The following is a 17,636-nucleotide window of genomic DNA, read 5'->3' as shown; positions in this document are numbered from 1 at the left end:
GAAGCCAAGATCTTAGCCGGTGAAATCGTTTCTTGCGAACGATCGACGTCCAGTTGGAAATTCAAATTTTCGAACCGAAATTTTACTCGCGTCTAAAGCAATTCTACGATTCTTTTTTTATTCCGGATGGATATATGAAATTGTACGATCGATGATTATTTTGCCAAATCCGGAGGGTGATAGAACGAGAGTTGAAAACGCGATCAATGAAGAAGAAGAAGAAGAAGAAGACTCGATCGCGTGGAAATTGCGAATCGGGGCGATCGAAGAACGAAACGGAAGTCTCCCGGGATCTGTCGACGATAATATATAAACGATCGTAGGATTTCCAGGGTCTCTCGATACTTTTTATCGATCGTAAGTACTGCAAGTTTGTCGACGGACGTGTTCATCTGTCCGTACGAATCTACAATTCAATGACTGGCTGGAAAAGGAACGCGTCGTCCATGGTTTGTCACGAAGGACAGTTAGACGGTGTATAAAGAGTCCGCGTCGCCGCCGCCGCCGCGCCGCCGCCGCTGTCATGCCGCTTCCTTCTTCTTTCTTTTCTCCTTCCGTTCCCTCGTTTTCACCTCGTTTTTCCTCTCTTCGCCTCTTCGCCTCTTCGCTCTCTTCCCTCCTTCCCACTTTGGGAATGGGGATTGCTCGCTCGCGTAACCCAAATTTTATTCCATTGGCCGTCCGATCGGATCGGGTGAGCATTTCGACGAACGCTCGTCCATCTGGTCATCGATTTGCAATTCTGAACGGGTCTCTCTTCCCCCGATCGTATCATTTTTTCCTTTTTCGTTTTCTCCCATTCTTCTCGCCGTTCATTCAACGATTTAATTTCGAAAAAGGACGGATGAGATGAGCAGAATGGAGGAATCGCTATTTCCAAAAATGATCGAACACCGATTATACGAATATTGGAGGATAGGCACGTATGAATCGTTTGGCGGATCGGTACGTATGATCGTCTCCCCCTCCCCCTTTCCTTCCTCCTCTTCCTTGACGCGTGGAAAGCGTCAACAATGCGAACGGTTGCGAGATATCTCGTCTATTATGGTGGAAGGGAAGACTCCCGGAAGTGAGGCGAGATGGAATCGATAGCGAGTAACCTGTTGCCAGCGGAGGACAAAGGAGAATTGGATTCAGGTGTACGGGAGGGGGAGTATTGGGAAGTGGAGGTAAACCGCTGGTTCAGCCTTCGAACTGGCACTCGATCTAGGACAATTTCGATACTGGATCGTTTCAATGCCGAGCGCGAACAAACGACGATGAAAAATGCATCGATTATCGGGAATTGCGTGGTAATAGGTATGTCGACGAGTATCATCCGACATCGATTCCGTGATTTCGATCTCTCGAGTATCTCGAGTTCTAATTTAATTTTCCGTGTTTCAAGTGTTAAGGCAAAGTCGAAGGTTTGCCTCTCTCTCTCTCTCTCTCTCTCTCTCTTCCAACTTTTTATTCTCAAGATGGATAAAACTCGAGAAAAAACGTCGCTTCAAGCGTTAAGGATCGAAAACTGTGGATCGATTTCGTAACTTTTTTATACGATCATGAAGGACGGATAACGAAGGGGGAATAAAGAGTGGAGAGAAAGAAAAGGATCGTTCGATTCTGAAAGGGGATCGGTGAAACTCGGAAAGACGTATCGTTTCAATGATTCTCGATTAATTCGCGAATACGGGCGGGCGAGAAATTTTTGGCCGGACACGATTCATCGGTCGGTCGCCAAATTCTTCGCGTTCTTCGGCCGCTATTCGCTCGAAATTCACCGACAATGTACCGTAAGAGAGTCGTTGCCGAAATAACGACGTTCACGCTGTCAGCGATTCTGTCGCCTAAAAATCTCTGTTATGTTGTCTCCCGTGTGTAAAAGAATTTGATCTAATTGAGAAACAATTTCGTTCGCTCGTTCTAATTGAAAATACGCGTGCTTTCGTTAATTTGCCTAGATTATTCGTTGAAAAGAGATCGTTATTTCATGCCGAGATTACGATCAAATTTCGACTCGTCGGTATCGTATTTCTCAATGTTCATTTAATTTTATCTACCTTGGAACATTCGGTACATTGTATATACGTACGTATATAAGTAAAATATTTCGCACGATTACGTTCGATTCGAAGGACGGATAATTGATATTTCGTATAGGAAACCGAGGATACAAAGTATCGGAGTAATATATTTTCTTTCGTGGATACGTCGAATCGAAAATCGCGTCTATCTCTGGACGCGACGCGATTAATTAGAAATTGTTACCGCGATATCGCATCGAATCTGATCATTGGGTCGGTATCTCTTTGAAACGTCGGTTCAGTCCGGTGCAGGACCAGTTTTACCGGACGAGTCTTTGCCTACCTATCGATCCAAATAATACAATATTCTTGCGCGTAGCGCGTGGTAGCTTTTTAAAAGTGAAAAAAATAAATTAACTCGCTGGGGGGAGGGGATAGAGAGAGAGGGAGAGGGAGAACGAAAAAGCGTTGAGAAAAATCGACTAGAGAATTAATCTATTGAGAACGATGAATGGAAGAGGTGGGGAGGGGAAGCGGTGATATCTTCCCTTTGGAGCGGAATGATCGATCAGGTTCGCGACAAACATCGATCCCGTTGTTCTCTCAAACCCGACGATTCCATCGATATCGATTCTCGCGACACCGGGATCACGAGCGAAAAGGTCCCGCCACGCGTGCAAAAACGCGTTTCGATCGAGGGATTCCGAGAGATGAGCATACTCATGGACATCCCTAATTCCTTCGGGAAGGAGGTAAAAAGAAGCGGGTCATGGCGTGCCGTGGCGTGCCGCGGCGCGGTATAACGAGGGCTTTGGAACAATTGAACGGCAAAAAGGCCGATAAAGGGAGGAGGCAGCAGAGGGGGATAAGGGGAGGGAGGGAGGATAGTTAATTGCAGCGAGAGATGCACCTCACGGTCGCGGTACGTTATTTACGACTAGGTACTCGGTTTCCATGGCCGCTTTCCAGCTTTTGCGTTCGCTTATTCGCGCGACCGTCCGTCCGGTTGAACGCGTCTAATTCCTCATCGATATCGGAAGAACAGACCGCGGGCTACGGTTGTTAAGTGGCGAATTAATAAACGCCGTCCGAAGGAGGCAGCGGCAGGCCTGTTGGACGCAACGGGGATTCGTGCGGTAGCAGCGCGCGATAAGCCTCCATTACTGAAATACCGTCCGTTTAACCCCGCGGAACTCGCGCTCCCTGCGATTCCTCTACCTCTACCTTTTTCCCTCCCTCCCCCCTTCCCCCGCCCCCTCCATTCTTCCTCCCTCGAGAAGTAGTGGAACGTGGCATCCGATTAATCAATGGCTCTCGGAAAAGTCGGGAAAATTATTAACCCCTCTATTCGTATCTCGAGGTAGGAGATGGCATGGCATTAGAGACGAAGAGAAACACCGGGGAGCAGCGAACCGAGTAGCTTTCTTTTCTCCGCCTTTTCCATGATTTATTCTTGGATGCCGCCGCCGCCGCCGCTGCCCTCCTGGAATTCGCCGCGCCGGTGTGCTTTTCGCGCGAAAATACTCGGCCCTTTTTTTCATTCCCTTTCGACGCGTGGACGCGGAGCCGAGAGAGACGAGCACACAGAGAATAGTCTCTTTATCTCGCGGGGCCGGATCGCGCATCTGGCATCAACCGGGTTCCCGCTTCCGTGGAATTCTGGCGTGGTCTCGGTCTCGATAACGCGCGGCGGATACCTAAGCGTTGTATCGAGTTCGATATACCTAAGATTCTATCGGTAAATAGGATTTTTACGGGGGCGAAGGTAGCCCCGTACGCGAATGGCGACGCGACGCGTAAGCGATCCGACAGGTATGATTGGTCGCATCGGCGCGGCGGCGGCCAGCTGCTGTCCGTCGTCCTCCCTTTCCGACTTTCCGAACCAACCCGTTTTTAAACCGGCAAAAATATTTCTATCGCGCGATACGAGCGCACGTTTCATTCGGGCCGGCATCACCACCGCCAAAAAATCCTCCACCGTCTTTTTGCCGTCGTTCCTCGATCGATATACCGATATCGATGGCCTCTATCTGCCTAGATCGATGTAACGGCAGCGATAATAGTAGTTTTTCGAAAAGAAAGAGAGAAATTGCGTTTTTTCGCGATCGTTGGATCGGATAACAATTTCCAGGATTGAAAAATAGAATGGAATTGGATGGAACGGTGGTTCGAAATTGGCGATTTTTCTCCGATTCGCTAAGAATTCGAAATCCTCGTTTCCCATCGATGCCGCCGTTTCGTTGTCTCGCGCTGACGGCTCATCTTCCAAAAGTGATTTACGATGACACAACTACTTACCGGTTAACTTATGATGTTTACCGATTCAATTAGAAGTACAACCGTGGCTCTCTTAGGACGAGATACATTTGTTTCGACATTAATTTACCGAAACGCCCCGCTGTCATAACAAAACTATAATAAACCGCCGTCGGTCGGTTGGCGAGCGGCCAGAGAGGGGTCGGCCGCTTTTTCGAGTTCATAAAATTCGTCCGAAATTCGTTTCGAGCGGCGTCATTGTTCCCTCGTCGCTTTTTCTCACATTTCCTCCCTTTCCTGGCAATAAATTAATAAATCTCGGCCCGATGATGCAGTCGCTTCCTTCGCGCGATCGAGATCGCGTTTCGTCAAATTACGATGGCGAGAGATTTTTCGCCTTTTCTTCCTATACAACGAACGATAATTTCGGATAATTTGATTTCGGTTAAAAAAAGTAGATGTAGATCTTTCGGTAAGAAATGGATGGTGAATGATCGAGCGAGGAGAGCGGTCGGTCGACTACTCTAGCATGCGTTACTATTCGATTCGGCCGGTAGCAGATAAATCGGTCGGTCGTATTTAGAGCGAAGCGCCGTCGTTATTTTTCCAGTGCGTTGCACGAGGAGGTCGAAGCGGCGACGGAGGGAATGCGGAGAAAAACGAAGGAAAACGGGCGAAAGCACGCGGCTCGATTTTCGACTCGGCGCTAAACCACAATGCCTGAGAATTCTTAGCGAGCACGACCAGCAGCGGCCGAGGACCGTTCACCGTCTCTATATTTAAGGGGCGAGAAAGTCACTGGCCCGGTTGCTTCACTGATTCATCGTCCAGATACGGGTTAAATTCGATTGTCACCTGTCTAATTTAAGACGCGATGCTGCTTCCCTGTACAATGATTCGTTTCCCGTTTCCCGTTTCTCGTTTCCGATCTTTCGGAATCCTTTTTTTTCAGCGGTGAAATTGAGTGGATGACGGTGTTATGGAAAGAAAGGCAGAGCGGGTGTCCAATGGCCGGCGCGCGTAATTCTCGAGTCGGAGAAACGGATCTCCTTATTTTTCTTGCGCGGCTCCGTACTCGGTGCAGAAAGTATAAGTTATAGCGACGAGAGTGAACTCTCGCTGTAATATATATACAGCGGGCAGCGAGCATTAAGAGAGTCATTTGTAAGCGGTTGTAACCGCGCGTCGAGTGCTTTACGATACCCAGACGGTATTTTATGCCGACAATCGGCAACAGATCCGCGAGCTCATAAACGAGACGACTAGCTTTTACAGACTCGCGGCTTTTTCTCCACTTTTCCGAAAGTCGCGTCACGCCGCGCGGCGCCGATCCGCCTTCGATCGAAAACGGAACGCGCGCGAGAACTCGTTCCCCTAATGCGCGCGCGCCTTCGCTTTTCGCGTCACATCGCCGACGAACGATCGGTGAAAGTTTCCCCCTTTATTTTATTTCCACTCGATCTCGCGAGAGAAATTTTTGAAGAAAAAGACGAGAACGCGTCGGGGCTCGAAGCGGAAACGCACCCGTTCTGGGCGCGGCGTGCTTCCTCGTTAACTGAGGCGAAAGTAAATCGCGAAACGGCCATCCGTCGACGATTTATAAGGAATTTCGGGATTCGAGATTAGAAGAGATGCCGTTGCAACCGATGAATCACTCCGGGTTCGTGGTCCGCGATTCGTGGTATTCGAAAGAGGCGTTAAGTGATTAAACGACTAGTTGTCATCGGTGACATTAACATATTGCGTTCCCCGCGGCCGGAGTTAATGACTTGTATCCAAACTACCGGCTGTCACGTAGAAAAGAATTATATATGATCGTTCTCGCTGCGAACGGGGTAAGAGATACGCACCTTCTTCCCTTCTTCCCCTCTTGATCGACAGCCTTCGTTTCTTACGATTTTTCGTAAGAATAAAGAAAAAAACGTAGGAAGAAAGGGGACAAAGGACACGAGGGGGAGAGGAAAGAAAGGAACGAATTTGGCGAGAGAGAACGGAAGAGGGTACGCCCGTCCTTCGAACGTCGCGTAAAGATCCACGGATAACGGGATATAAATGCGAGTCTCGGAGAGGTTCGAGGGCAAATATAGACCAGTGTGTTAGCGAGAGATAGCAGTAGTGGTGATGGCGATGGTGGTGGTAGGCTGAAATGGCACCGGTATGGAAATGCGATCGGCTTTTAAAACGTCGAACCGCGTTCGACTATGTTAATTCCATACGTGTTAACTCGAGATGTAGCTTCCGTTTATCTTCGAATCTTTATCCGATGTTGCTTAACGAACGCTTTGGACCACCTACGTACAATTCAACCCGACTCCCTATTTTTTCCTTCCTAAATCTATCGCTTTTCGCGGATAATCGACGATCGATATTTCGAATTCGAAAACGAGAAACGTGAAAGCGTCGCGTTTCAAAGATTCTCGAATTCCAGCCCAAAGGCGGTGTTGATTAAGCGGGGACGCAAACCGAACCGATCGATCGAAGGGAAACTTGGTAGAGTCGAGATTCGAGATCGCGGAAGGCGAGAAGCTCGTATGAACTTAATTTGATGGAAGCCACGGCGTCTGCATAAAACGAGCTAATATAGAGCGAGCCTCCCTCTCGAGTCAGACATTTTGCACGGTTCTCTAGTTTCCGGGGTTAATAGAGACACCTTTGTGCGTGCCGCCGCGGCTTAGGCACACACGTTCGCAACTCACGAGCCACCTGCGCCCTGGAATCGCAATTAAGGGATCGCTTCAATTGAGATCATCACCTGTCGAGTGGTTGTCGCGTCCAATTCATGGAAAACGTTTCGCCAAAAGAAACTACCGATGTCGAGAACGCGTTCGGATCATAGAATCGAATTATTCTTCCGTTAATTCCTAAATCGATCGAACGATGGATAATTTGTCGTTTCGTCTTTTGATTCGAATTCGGAATCGAATGTATCTGGCAACGAGGATTAAAAATTAAAAGTTATTAATCGTTTTAAAAATTCTAATCTTACGATTGCTTCCCTTATATTCCATGTTTTTCCTATGTCTATCGTCCGTCTTCCATCCAGTTGTCGTATCTTTCTCTCTCTCTCTCTCTCTCTCTCTCTCTCTCTCTCTCTCTCTTTCTCTCTCTGCCGTTATATTCTATCGATCTTCTAGACATTTGTTCGCTTTATCATCGTTTTCTTCAAAATATATCTTGGACAAAAATGTCGCGAACAATTTTGAACGCGTTAATTGAAATTTTGTTTGGACGAGCGTAGGAGAATGAGCGTAATCGTAGTCGGAGAAAATCTGTGCGAAAGAATGTGCAGAAAGTAGTCTCGCGATGCAGTTGGTTGATCAAAGGGGTGTGGTGAAAAAGCGAGGTTTCGGAGCGACGGTGTCAGCATCTGTTTTTCATTGAGGACCGGCAGCTAGCCGCGGATTCTTGGCGTTTTCGGCTTTCGTTGCTTTCGAATCCCGTCGGTCCAAACCAAGATTCCGAGAGAGCTGTTCGGGAATGTCCTCTCATTAATAAGGGCGCGAGAGCGCGAAACGCGTCGCGTTATCGGGCGATGAAACAGATGCGTTTACCTTTCGCCTGTCCGGCCTCGCCGAACTTGGCCACAACTCGAAACTTTCGTGGAATTCACGCACCCGGCATACTTTTGTCAATTTCCCGCGTCTCGCGATCACCTATCTCGTACGATGACCCGCGGACAAACACGCTTTCCACGCGTGATCATCATTCAATCCATCGATCCATCGATTCTCTAGACAGATATATATATATATATATAAACTTTTTAACACGTTTCTCGTAGAAACGAATTAAAAGATTGCGTTATCGTCGAATAAAATCTCATTATACGGATGATTGTTCACCGAATCGCACACCGGACAAAGATACCAATGTGTTAATTTGAAAATCAAATACGTATTTCATAATACGTAGGATGAGAAAAGACTGTTAACGAAGTAAAGGATAGACTTCGAAGATAAAGTTTATGAAAGAAGATCGTCGCGTAAATTGTAGGGGTAGCTAATTTTTAAACAAAGCCTTAATTTTCGCAACTTCATAATATCGTTGCGTACCGGTTATTACTCGTCGGGATAATAAATGATTATTACGTCGAGAAGGATGGCGGCCAAGGGTGGAGAGACGAAACAGGGATGAGGAGGAATCCTTTGATGTTTTCTCGCTCGACCTGCTTCGAGCGAAGCGACAAATTCTTCGATATTCGCTCGATGAAAAGCTTCTTCTTACGAGGGTTTCTTTATGGTTTTCGTTCTAATACAATGTGAATGTTTCCAATGCGTGTGAATTCGCGAATTAACGCGAATCGATTAATATCTATTTTTTTCTTTTTTTTTTTTCTTCCCCCGCAATTAATTCCTCATCTTTTAAAACATTTAAAACTTTTTCAATTTCTCGCGAAGAAAAATAACGGAAGAGAATTGTTTTTATTCGCTAATTTACGAATACGAATACGATTAAAGGTATCACACGTGCGTGATCGAGAGTATATACGAGTGGTATATAATCGTTGTCAGTCGATAAAAATTTACTTTAATTAAGCGCGTTGAGTTAGAATTAAGCGGAAAGCGTGCAACACGCGAAAGCAACGCGTGCCTCGTTTCGCGTTATGGTTAAGAGTGATAAGGCCTCTTTATCAAAATTAAGTAGCGTGTAAACGAAAGCGGCGATTTACGTAATCGTATTAGCGGATCTTCCGAAACGCGAATTCGATCTTTTTTAACGAAGGATGTCGATATCGGGGAATAGAAAAAAATCTGGTATTTCCAGTATTCGATCATAATATAATCGTAATACGTGGTTATCTCTTTACGAGAAGAAGTTAAACGCTAGAGATTGGAATAGCGGGATTTTCACACTCGGCAACGAGAAAGGAAAAGAGAAAGAAAGGAAAGGATAAAGGGAAAAACGATAATCGATAGAATGGGTTTGTTCGAATGTTTGGAAAGAAGCGAAGAAAGAGGTAAGAAAGGGAGATGGGATCGGAAGGGGATTTCGGAACGGTGTTGAATCCGCATCGGTGATCACGATCGCCGCGCCGCTACTTATTTCTTGGCAGATACGTCGGGGTTAGCGTTCCTTCGAGGTTGATGAGCGCGCAAACAGGATAACGAAGGCCGTAAACCTTTCCACCGGCTCTGCATGCGATTTTCTGATTCGCTTCCACGATCGAGCCAACGATCGGCCGACGTCTTATTTGCGCTTTCGGATCCTTTCTTTGCCTCTTCTTTTCTTATTTATCTTCTTTTCGCTCGATGCTCGACACGGGGCATTTGTCCTCGAGCGTACAATGGTTCACCGCGATTTTCGCGATAGCCGACAGCTTTACGGTCATCTCCGGTCCGCCACAAAATGTATGGTAATTCGTGAACGGCTGTTTGATTTCTTCTTCTTCTTCTTCTTCTTCTTCCTGTGCTTCGGATGTAAAGAGTATACTTGCTCTCGATATCTTCGATCGTTACGTGATTTAGATAAATTGGAAACGAATACTGCGATAACGCAATTTTTTGATTAATTTTAACGACGCGTAAAAAAAGAGGAGGTAAAAGAATTGAAATGTTTCGATGGATGATTGTTCAACAACTCGAATTTCTCTTATATTTATATTTCATACTAGTGATAATACTTTTTCTAATGCGTTGTATATTTATTATCTAATCTTATTTAGATAATATTAAATGTTTATACGTAAATATTTTTATCAAATTGCGTAAAATTGTGTATTTTATTCGTCGCCTTTGATCTACGAATTCTTTCGTCTCTCATTATCGAGATTATATACATCGGTTTTCTTTGCAAATTTTAATCATGGATGGTTCGATGTCTTAAATACTACGATTCATTTATCAAATTGTCGTTTGTTCTCTTGCAATTACATCGAGATATATTATTTGCGTATTTATCGTTTGCGAAATCGTGTGAAAAATGAAGAAACTTTTCCGTTGAAAGATTATGATTTATTAATTAATCGAAACATTTACCTTTTATATTTTTTACGATGTAAATTTATACGCGTATCTTGTTTTTACATCCTTCCCTGTTAATAGATATTATAACTTCTCTTATAATTTAAAAGTATTAATAAACAAATTACGATAAAGATTTTAGTTAAAGCGCAATAAACAGGTAAGTATGCATAGAATTATCGCTATGACGCATTGCCAACTTGATCACAGTGGGCAACTTTATCAGCGTGTTTTGTACTAAAATTTCGAAGAGAATTATGAAAATCCAAGAATTTCGTGATATTTGAAGATTCGAACGTAATCCGAACGTAATACGCGTTTGATCTCATTCGAATTCAGGATCGATCGATATTTCGATTCGATTTAATTTCTTCCGAAAAGTGATTCCAATTACTTGATTCCGAAACAATTATTATTGTTATTGGAGAGACGTAGCGCGATTCCGGTGTTGGTCAAGTTTGTTGCGGAGCGGCTTTCCGTCTGCCGCCGTTTCCGACAACAACGAAAAACGATTCTTCCGTAGGAAATAATTTCATCAAAAATTGGCGTGGAGCGTGGAAGAAAGCCGCACGCTCGGCCATGCTTCTCCGCTTCGTGCAAGCGCATTTACGCCGACGTAATTGCCAGCCATAATTACAGTCCCCTTTGTTTCTTCAATTACCGCGAGTCAAGAAGCGGGTAGCGCGAGGGAAATACGAGGGAAACGCGAGGGATCTGTGTAAGAATTTTTATGAAACGGTTTTTGTCTCTTTGCGTCGTCACGCGTCTATCTACGCAATCCACCCTTAAAAGGGACAGAATTTTACTTATTACTCGGGATATCGTAATATGTATATATATATATACATACAGTGATATTCGACGAGTAACGAGTCGTTTTTGTCGTTTCGTCGCGTGGCATCAATTGTCATCAATCGCGAGAAATAAGGTATCTTTCGCGATGTATCAACGTCAACGCGATTTATCGGGTGCTCTTTTCGAATTATTATTATTATCGCTATCGTGAAATCTCGGCTGAACGTAACGGAGTTGATTGCGTAGGTGCGATGACGAATCACAACTTGCTAATCGTTGTACAAATCTGCATACTTTTGAACGACCGTCTATTTACTCGCAAACTTTAGGAAATCTTTCCTTCGTCGTCGTTCATTTACGATCGTAAATTGGCGCGGGACCAATTTTGCAAAAGTGACAAATGAACGTTGGAAACGCGTGAATTAAATAACGCGATATAAAAATCCCTCTCATCGTTGTTCTCATATGCTATCACCTATCCACTTACCGCTTATCATGAACTTCGAACGAACAGGTATGATCGAATTTTTAATGCACTCGTTTAACATCTTTTTTTTTATTCTCGTATTAACGATAATTGAAAAATTGTACATTTACGATGTATATTTAACGTTTTGTTAATCGAATAAATACGATTTTGAAAAAAAAAAAATTTCGCTGCGGACAGGATTCGAACCTGTGCGGGTTAACACCCAATGGATTTCAAGTCCATCTCCTTAACCGCTCGGACACCGCAGCTTGTCGCTTCTGGGTTCTTATATTTCATATTAAAGTGGATCGAGAACGTCTGTATTGTTCGATCGAATCATTTTTTTTATTGAATAAAAAATGAATTATCCTAATAAACGATATTGAAATGAAATATTAATAGAAAAAAATAGATAAATAATATAAATAAAAAAAATTTAGCATAAAAAAAACTTTCTATATTTACACTTTTTAAATTTTTAAATTAATGTAATTTATAAAATATTAGAATTGATTTATTTTTATTTGAAATCGATGAAATCGATATAGCGATATTTTTCGCGTTTTTTTTAGCGTTTTAAAATTTACGCCAAACGATCGATGCATCGTCGATGATTTAAGAGGAATGAAAAAAAAAAAAAAAAAAAAATCAGTAAGATCAAAAGATCGTTAACGCGTTGATGATCAAGCATCGTTAATAGAGTCCGGCAAGTTTCTTTCACGACGCTATCGGTACTTGGATAAGAATTTCAATTAGCCAAGGAAACGATCGAACTAAGACAATTACAAGGGTCGCATTTCCGGGTTTTAACGAATGAACTGCGGATTAATTAAATTCACCTCTCTCTTCCTCCTCTCTCTCTTCTCTCCTCTCTTCTCTCTTCTCTCCTCTCTCTTCTCCTCTCTTCTCCTTTCCTTCAAGATTCCGAGGAAAGCGGCACGTCGCGACCATATTAACGATAATTGAGTCATCTCACGGTTGTTTAATCGCGATCGTTAAACCAAATGATATCGTACGTAGCTTTGGTCTCCCGAACGAAAGACAAGAAAAGAGATTTTTCTTTTCGTTCTTGTCGGACCTGTAGTTATCGTTTAAATAAATCATTTTCATGAATGAGAAACACAGGACACGCGGATATAACGATAAATGATTAATCGATTTGTTATTACAAATTATCTTGTTTTTATTGCGTCATATCTGCTGCTGCGACACACACTCGCTCCGTAATTTCGTTGATCGTTTATCACGGCTTTTCTACCGTTTTCGAACGAGATTTTTGTACATAGTCATTGCGTATTCAGTTATAATAATAAAATTAGATTCATTAATTATTAGCGGAACAACAAGCGATAAATTTCTTTACGGCGATAACGCGATCCTCCAACCAGAAGATCACGTCTCATTCGTCGCGTGATTTTTCTCTCATTTATGAATGAGAATAGAGTAAGAAAAGAGAACGAGAAAACGAGAAAAAGTAAAAGTAAAAATTCGCGCTTCGTTTCTGTATCCAGGAACTCGATATATATTTCTTATATCCCCCGGGGGAATAGAAGACGAAATATCAAAGGTTTTCGCGGATCATTTTTCATTCCCGTAATCGGTCGTCTCATCTCGCGCAGCTCGTGACACTGCACTAGCTGACAGTGACGAATCGACAGTTGTCGAGTCAACCCTTGAGACACTGGTCGAGAGACGCGTTTCATGACTAATGAAAATATAGCCTTCTTTCGAATCGACCGGACTCTTTTATTCTCGGTATCGCGAAAAGTTGCGATTTTATTTTATTTAATTCCATGAAGTGGATGGACAAGAACACGGATCTTTTAAAATTCGTGATTTTTTAATACGTAATACGTAATAATTTCTCCATTTTGAATTTTACAATGCCGTTGATGGATCGCGTCTTTCTTTCTCGCGTATAAACGATAATTTGTATACACGGATGAAAATAAAAAAATTAATTCTCGAGTTTTTCTCTCAACGATCCAACGAAACGTTTAATCGCAGCCGCGAGATCAACTTTCTTTGCGGATACGTTACCCGACAACGATCGGAAGCGGTGAACAAGATTCATAATTATGGGAGGAAATTAATGCAATTACAACTGGCCGGTCGTATACGTCAGACGATTACACGCGCTTAAATGGCGACACGGGAAGTTTCGTTCGAACAAAAACGATGGCCCTTCACCTGTCCCATAAACTAGCCGAGTTGCTTTCGCGTACCATATTGGTTTTGCACCTTGAGCGTTGAAAAATACGCGGCACGGCCGAGAAATCGGGAAACTCAGATTTATATACGCGTATTTTACGCGAAACAACGTCAAGTACTGTCGAAGCGAATTGATTTCCAAATAAATGGAAGCTGCGAATCAAAGATTAATACAATCACCGCTCGGCGAAATAATACGTATGCGGATAGATGGAAAAATAGAAAGAACAGCAATTTTGAACCGTCTTTTCCTTCTTACGTCATATACAGTCTTATGGCTATGCAATTACGCCGTTCGTGGAAAATCCACGCAAACTTCAATCTCGATAATTCTCCTCGTCATAGCGAGGAGGCATTCTCCGGAAATTTGCCGTGCCTCCCGATCCACGTAATCTATTCATTTATACCATACTTCCGAACAGAGATAGGAAAAAATCGGCAAGTACGTGCTGCGCGTATAGAAAAATGAAATAAAAAATTGAGAGAGAGGGGGAGAGAGAGAGAGAGAGAGAGGGAGGGAGGGAGAGAGAGAAAAGTGCGGTAAGAGTGAAAGTTCAATCCGTTTGGAATCCTTGTTCGTTCACCCGTATCGAATATAGATGTTCCGCGATAGAAGAGGAAGTCGGCGACCTCATCTCGACGGAATGAATTTTCGAGCGATGATCGCGCCGCAAGGTGGAATGCACCTGCTACGCGAGAACGATCTTGGTTCAAAGGTTAAGTGGAAAATGTCGTGGATAGGAAGGCGAGGGATGACGAAGAGGTAGGGGAAGGGGAAGGGCTCGGGCCCGAGGCTACCGCGGCAGAAGCTAAGCGCATATTAAGCAGGCTCGTAAAATTATAAGCATTCCTAAGAATCTGGTAATACGTCGACGCGTACAGTGCGCGACGAACGTCCTCCCTTCGAGACGTTGTATCGGTTGGCCTCGAAACGTGCGCGCATGTGTGGGTGTAATTTATATCAACGATGCCAGACCGACGTCTGTGGCGGCTCTTTGAAGATCCGTAATACGCCGGTGTCGCGGAAAACGTGGTGAGAATACTCTCATTATTCGACGTCGGCACAGTAGAGATGGTACCTTGTCGGGTTTACCGCGAATGCAACTATCCGTGCCATTTAGAATTGAATCGAATAAGCTTTTCCTCGAGGGCCAGTTTCCATCGAACAGACGCCTCTCACTTTTTTCCCTTCCCGCGGGGGAACGCGTGACCGTCTTTCTACCCGTCGCGATCCACTTTTCGAGAACGCAGTCGAGTTTCGTGGACTAGTAGCAGCGAGGACAAAGTTTCTCGATTTGACAAAATTTCAATTCTGATTGAAAACGTACGATTCGATCATATCGAAGGACGTATTTTTTTTCGTTTCGAAAAAATATTTGACGCGTCCATTGGAAATTAATTGCTGGTCGTGATGGATCGCACGGATAGTAGCGCGATCGAGATGGTGGAATAGTTGGCAGAATCGCGGAAGCCACGCGACCGTTGTTCGAATAAACTGGTTTATTGTTATTTACGATCGCCGAGCGGACGCCATTAATCGCCTCAGGTGACTATTGTACCAGTTGGCTCTCGTCGCGTTTCGTCCGAGGACGACGGCAATCCATTCGGCTCCCTCTACGATAGATTCGACATTTTCCCACCGAATTTGTTCAATGAAATTTATATCTACATTGTAGTCGTCCACTTTGCGTCGCCTTAAGAAATTACTTCCGTTCCTTTGACCAATTTAATGCTTTCGAACACGCGAACATCCGCGTGTTTTTCTCCTGTAATATCCTGTATTCGCGTTTCCTCGCTATTCCTTAATTTTATTCTATCTGTTTTATCGTAAAAAGAATTATACGCGTGTTTCTTATCTATGTTTAAATAGATAAGATAACGGATTCGAAAAGCAAATTGTATCGAATATGATCGCGAAATGATCAAATAGATTTAAATAGTTTAACGTGATCGTTACAAAGTGAAGTAATTAAGAAAGAAGAGGAGTCCGCGTCGAATCCGCGTCGAATCGATTGTTGATCGTAGGAATCTTAAAAAATTCGTTCGTTATAACGAAAATCGGACGCGGATATTATTATTACTTGAATCTATCACTTATCTATACGGATATATTAGAGACGTTGCGTTTAACCCGCGCACCGGTTAACGCTTGAAATTATACCGAGAGACTCGGTCGAGACGTTAGTTTTTCTTTGCTCGAACACGAGAGGAAAAGGAAGGAGTAGGGAAGGATATGATAATCGAACGAGAAGGAAGGATAAGCGAAATAAATTACGAGTCGTTGGTGTGAGAACGTAATGGGATCGGTGTTGAAGACTTATTTTCAAGCCCTTTGAAGGATAATCCCGAATTCAGTAATAACCGAATAGCACGCGTTGTACGATATTATCGGCGCAGCTGCGGATAGGAGCGCAAATTTGCGTGTCAAGATCAAACGGGAGGTTAGAATCAGAAGAACACGTTAATCGCGTTTAACATCAAACACTAGGAAGGAGTAGAGAGAGAGTACACCGCTATGCTCGATGGTTCATTCATCACGCTGGATGACCCGTTGGATTATACCGAAACGTGCCAGAATCGGATCGCGAGCAGCTGTCCTTTTCACTCAACTAGTCGGCTTTGAGTAAGATTTACGGCGAAAATTATTGCTCACTAACGTCGGAAATGGTTTACCCCCACGAGACAAGATTATCAATTTGTAAGATACAACGATCCTTTTATATATTTATTTATTTATTTATTTTTAAATTCGAGAAATCGTTCCACAGCTCGAGTGGAAGAACAAATATTTCTCCGGAACACGCTTTCCCCTGAAAAAACGGAAACGAAAGAGAGAGAAAGAGAGGGGGAAGCAAGCGTGGCGAGGTATCGCGGAGGTGTTGCAAGACGGCGGAAGTCCGTGACACGTACGAGAAGAAGGACGCGGATGCGATACAGGGACGGGAGGGTTGGTGGGGATGGTTGAGAATTATCGGTACGGAATCGGCATATCGGACTCGTTGTGCGCGCGCGGCCGCGCCAACTCGTGTCACAGCTCGGGGCAAGGTGTGCTGCAACGTTACATTCCTTGCCGCTGTTCCGTTTTTAGTCTAGGAACGCCATTCTTTGCGACACGCGCTAAAGGGGGCTACGCTTCGTGCCACTGCGTTCACCGGCGGCCACCTCTGTTTTCTAAGGATCGCATTCCGATCCACATCGCCTTCTCGCTCCGTCCATCGATACCTTCTCGATACGTTCGAGAAGCGACGGCGCCCTCCTTTCCTTCTCTTTGCCCAATTTTCCCACCCCCTCTTTTTTTCAACAAAAAATTTACCACCACCATATCCCTATCGTATATATCGTATATATATATATATATATTATATATCGTTATAATTTGAAAAAGAAAGAGCGTAGCTCTTCGAAATCATGGGTAAAACGTATCTCTCGATTCTCGATCGAAACTGTCGCGACCGTAGAGAACGTCGGAGGGGAAAAGCGGGCCACGCTCGCCGTTCCACTCGCTGCCTCGGTTTCCAGAAGTCGGTATAATAAGACGTGGTCGCTGCATTCGAGACGAATCCACGTGTCCTCGATATATACGAGTAGGGATCGCGAGTGGTGCGATACCGGTATGAAGGAGAAAGAAAGAGAAGAGAGGAAGAGAGGGGAAGAAGGAAAACTGGAGGCCAACGTTCGATTATTAATCGATGGAACGGTCGCAAGCAAAGGAACGCATTCTCGCGAGCAATCTGGTCGTGGCGGGCCACGCAACCGTAAGCGAGGCAGGTATTCGCGGAGGAATTATTTTCGAAAGGGGATCGCGCGACGCGATCTTTCTTTCGATGCATCGCGCGCGATTGGTTGGCAATCGACGACCCGCTTCTCCTATTCTGCTATACGCGCAACGGAGATAATCGTTCAACCTTATTTTCATGCCATCGCGTGGATCGCGTGGTC

At 44.2% G+C, this 17,636-nt stretch overlaps 1 protein-coding gene and 1 non-coding gene across 5 annotated transcripts in view; one reads left to right on the top strand and one right to left on the bottom strand.

Annotated features, from left to right (window-relative positions):
- LOC108003722 (protein vestigial) overlaps positions 1 to 17,636 on the top strand; it is a 61,135-nt gene that overhangs the window by 16,164 nt on the left and 27,335 nt on the right. The gene's annotated exons all lie outside the window — the stretch shown is intronic.
- Trnas-uga (transfer RNA serine (anticodon UGA)) lies at positions 11,673 to 11,755 on the bottom strand. The gene has a single exon. It is a non-coding gene; the product is annotated as a tRNA-Ser (tRNA).

This window comes from Apis cerana, linkage group LG12 (genome assembly GCF_029169275.1).
Source record: "Apis cerana isolate GH-2021 linkage group LG12, AcerK_1.0, whole genome shotgun sequence".
Lineage (NCBI taxonomy): Eukaryota > Metazoa > Arthropoda > Insecta > Hymenoptera > Apidae > Apis > Apis cerana.
Note: the sequence above shows the minus strand (reverse complement) of the source record. Positions and strands in the feature narration are given on the sequence as shown.